Raw genomic sequence first — 4,684 nt, 5'->3', positions numbered from 1 at the left:
TGCTGTGGCTGTGGTGTAGCCTGGCAGCTGCAGCTCTGATTAGATCCCAACCTGGGAACTTCCATACGCTGTGCGTGCGGCCCTAAAAAACAAAGTAAACAACAAAAAATTTAAACCAGAAAGCATCTTCAATGTATGGATTGTTTATACTTTATGAAATTTCATACTTATTGTCTATCTCATAGTCAGTATTTTTCAGGCTAACTATATGTGAGCTGTAATTTTGATAAATTACTTGACCTTCCTTCAGCATTTTTTTGGGGGGGGCTGCACCTGCAGCATATGGAGGTTCCCAGGCTAGGGGTCTAGCTATAGCTGCCGGCCTACACCACAGCCACAGCAATGTCAGATCGAAGCCTCGTCTGCAACCTACACCACAGCTCATGGCAACACTGGATTCTTAACCCACTGAGCGAGGCCGGGGATCAAACCCGAAACCTCGTGGTTCCTAGTCAGATTCGTTGGTGCTGCACCACAAGGGAAACTCCTGACTTTCACCATTTTTAAGTTAGGAGTGCCCCATACTACAATTAACTTCTTTATTTGTAAAATAAATGGACTGGATCAGATGACTGCTAATGCCTCTTTCACCTTTGATATTCCTTTCATCTCTAATTTTCTGCCATGTGGGTTTTCTATTGTTTTTAAAATTTTTTGGCCATGCCTGTGGCATTCGGAAGTTCCTGGGCCAGGGGTCGAACCCATTGCCACATCAGCGACCTGAGGTGCTGCAGTGAAAACTTGGGCTCCTTAACCTGCTGTGCCGCAAAGGAGCTCCATGGGCTTTCTAATCAGTATCTGCAGGGCTGCAAATGAATTCCATTTGACCAGCAGATGGGGCTCTTGATAATAGAATAAGATGAAACATGTATTGAGCACCTACCATACACCAGGCCTAGGTGCAGTCCTGCTGCTGCCTCAGATTTACATGACCGTGTTCTCAGGCCTATCTCTTTCTTTCTTTCTTTCTTTTTTTCTTTTCTTTTTTGCCATTTTCTTGGGCCGCTCTTGCTCTCCGGTGGCATATGGAGGTTCCCAGGCTAGGGGTTGAATCGGAGCTGAAGCCACCGCCTACGCCAGAGCCACAGCAACGCAGGATCCGAGCCGCGTCTGCAACCTACACCACAGCTCACGGCAACGCCGGATCGTTAACCCACTGAGCAAGGGCAGGGATTGAACCCGAAACCTCCTGGTTCCTAGTCGGATTCGTTAACCACTGCGCCACAACGGGAACTCCCTCCCCTCAGGGCCTATCTCAAATGCTTGTTTTGACATGTAGGAAAAGCTTTTGAAAGGAACACCTGCCATTTTACTAAGAAGGAGCTTTTCCTTGTGTGATTACTGAGGCCCCTCCCAATGCTAAGTGCCAGGATTTGAGGCCCAGAATTAAGTGACCTTAGGAGCTTAGGACTCCTTTGCAAAGGACCTGTTCTATCTAATCATCTGTGGCTTTCGAATACCTCCCAGGAACTCAGGAGCTAGAAACGGCCTCTTATTAAGGATTTTGTGATCATAAATAGGATACAGAAGCTACAGAGAGTTCAAGAATATTTTCAGTTTATATGCAGTTTTTTTTTTTTGGCTGCACTTGCAGCCCGCAGATGTTCCTGGGCCTGGGCTCGAACCCACACCACAGCAGTGACAGCACTGGATCCTTAACTTTCTGTGCTGCCAGGAAAAACTCCTATGTATACATTTGTTATACCTAAAATCTTTTATCCACAATGTAACAATAATACTAATACCATCTTTGCCTTACCCCCAGGTATCAACTACATGATGCTTCAACATAGGAAGTAGAATAACCCAGAAGTTTCTGAACTTTTGTTCTCTCTTTGTGTCTCTCTAAGCTCTCTTACAGTTTTCCAGTATCGATTATTATTACTTTATAAAAAGCCCCCATGAATTATAGGGTGGTCATTATACTGCAACATTTCTAAGAAAAAGAAGTCTCAAAATAAGAGCTGCCTGGGGTTCCTGTTGTGCGCCAGTGGAAATGAACCTCACTAGCATCCATGAGTTCTTGGATTTGCTCCCTGGCCTTTCTCAGTGGGTTTAAGGATCTGGTGTTGCCCCACACTGTGGTGTATGTAGGTCACAGACGCGGCCTGGATCTGGCCTTGCTGTGGCTGTGGCACAGGCTGGCAGCTGCAGCTCTGATTGGACCCCTGGCCTGGGAACTTCCATATGCAGTGGGTATGGCCCTAAAAAAAGCAAAAAAAAAAAAAAGATAGGAGCTGCCCTGCTGCTGGCAAGCCCACTTAAAACTGCTTCAACAATCAAATAGAAGATTTGCCAAATATTTAAATAACCTCTCAAAAGTAGGCCAGGACAAACCAGTAGTTCTTCCATTGACTAAGCTTGGACATGCGTCCTGTCATGAGAGGTGATGTTCCCGCCTCGCTGAGGCTCCAGAGGTTGAGTAACCCGTGCAGGTCTTTGCAACGAGCTCGTCCTCCTGGCGACCACATGGCTGGAGGTCCCTGCCCTGTTCCGTGCCCCGTCAGCACTTTGATAAGAGCAGGCAGGTGCACCAGAAAAAGCTGAATCCTAACTGTGTCTAGGGGTTTGGGGGGTCTAGCCTGTGAAGATGTGCTGTTTCTTTTTCTCCCCCTCCCTTCCCCTGCGGACCCCCCAAATGTTACATAACGTGGCTGTTACTAAAGTAAAACTTTAATAAGGAAATTGCCTCTGTATCAAGGAGGTTTGTTGTTTCCCTTGTCTTTGGAATTTATCTTGGATCTTTTCCTCCGAGTATGTTAATCAGTGTTTCTGAGCAGACAGGGAGTAAACAGGGAAAGTGCTGATTCACTAGCCTTTGCACAGCGCTCCATTCTCTAGGACATTTAACCTTTTAAACGCCTAAGTCTTGTCCTCGAAAGGAATTGTTTTTTTTGTTTTTTTGTTTTGTTTTTTTTTTTTTTTTTTTACTGTGGAAATAGTTCAAGGAAGTGTGGGTATTAAAAGAAGCTAACATCAGGAGTTTCCTGGTGGCCTAGTGGGTGAAGGATCCGGTGTTGTCACTACTATGGCTTGGGTCATTGCTAGGGTATGGCTTCCATCTCTGGCTCAGGATCTTTTGCAGGCTGCAAGTGCAGCCAAAAAAAAAAAAAAAAGTAGCTAGTATTTATTGAATTAAATTAATTAATAAATTAATTTATGTCTTTTTAGGGCCACACCCGTGGCATATGGAGGCTCCCAGGCTAGGGGTCTAATCGGAGATGTGGCTGCCAGCCTACGCCAGAGCCACAGCAATGCCAAATCCAAGCCACATCTGCGACCTAGACCACAATTCACGGCAATGCTGGATCCTGGACCCAGGGAGCAAGGCCCGGGATTGAACCCACATCCTGATGGATACTAGTTAGATTCGTTTCCGCTGAGCCACGGCAGGAACTCCCACTTTAAGCTTCTTGAGGCAGAACCTGGTCCCACACACTGGGCTGTATGCAGTGCTACACAAATCAGAGGGGTTCGGTAAATCCTCTGTAATGATGGTCACATTATTTGCTTATTTATTCACTTGTTCTTTTTCTTCTCTCTCTCTCTCTCTCTCTCTCTCTCTCTTTTTTTTTTTTTTTTGCCATGTGCAGTGGCTTGATGGTGGAATCTCAGTCTCCAGACCACAGATTGAACCGGGGCTGCAGAAGTGAAAGTGCCAAGTCCTAACCACTAGACCACCAGGGAACTCCCTCTTTTCACTTTTATTATGGAAATTTTAAACACAAAAGAGGTGAAAGAGGAATGATTAATATAATAAACCTCTCCTCTCCCATTGCTCAACTTCACCCATTATAAACTCAGGGCCAGTTTTATTTCAAAGATACTCACCCCATCCCCTACTCCCATCCCAGATTAATTTGAAATGAATCTCAGAGATATAAATTTTTTTGTGAAAAAATAATCTTTTGGAAAAAGGGCTTTTTTTGTTAGTGGCACACGTAGGGCAACTCACTTGCTTTGCGTGTGGAATCGACCTTAAGGGATTTTGGAAGCATAATTTTTTGGTACCTGGGTAGCTGGTGATTGTTGGTCCTGGAGACCCTGCTCTAAAAGTATGGAATAAAAGAGCACTTGCGGTCTAAAATAATAACAATAATAATAACTTTGAATAAACAAATGTATTAGAATATAGTTATTAGGCCAGAACTACAATATTCATTTGAGATTCCATAAATATCGTCACATTTCACAAATTGTTATGAGAGGGAAGAGGACTTCTATGAGTCTAGCTCAAATACTACAATTCTGATCCTATTTAAATCCTGTCACTATTCTTCTCTTGACATGTTTACTTGGTTTTTTTTTGTGTGTGTCTTTTGTCCTTTTAGGGCCACACCTGTGGCATATGGAGGTTCCCAGGCCGGGGGTCGAATCAGAGCTACAGCTGCCGGCCTACACCACAGCCACAGCAACCCGATCTGAGCCGAGTCTGCGACCTACACCACAGTTCATGGCAACGCCGGATCCTTCACCCACTGAGCAAGGCCAGGGATCGAACCCACAACCTCATGGTTCCTAGTCGGATTTGTTTCTGCTGCGCCATAACAGGAAGTCCATGACATGTTTACTTGTGACAAAAGTATGACTGCCCAACTTTTGCCTTCAGCCACTGGTGTTCTTTGAAGGTTATTTGTTGACTGAGACAACCTTTGTCCTCTGAGGATTTGTCCCCTGTGACAGT

General features: G+C 44.9%; 1 non-coding gene across 1 annotated transcript; it reads left to right on the top strand.

The window, feature by feature from the left end:
* The first annotated feature begins 3,912 nt into the window (after window positions 1-3,912).
* On the top strand, window positions 3,913-4,047 carry LOC125110426 (U11 spliceosomal RNA). The gene has a single exon (XR_007130610.1). It is a non-coding gene; the product is annotated as a U11 spliceosomal RNA (small nuclear RNA).
* The last annotated feature ends 637 nt before the right edge of the window (window positions 4,048-4,684 follow it).

This window comes from Phacochoerus africanus, chromosome 10, assembly GCF_016906955.1.
Source record: "Phacochoerus africanus isolate WHEZ1 chromosome 10, ROS_Pafr_v1, whole genome shotgun sequence".
NCBI lineage: Eukaryota > Metazoa > Chordata > Mammalia > Artiodactyla > Suidae > Phacochoerus > Phacochoerus africanus.
This window is presented reverse-complemented; position numbering and strand designations above follow the sequence as displayed.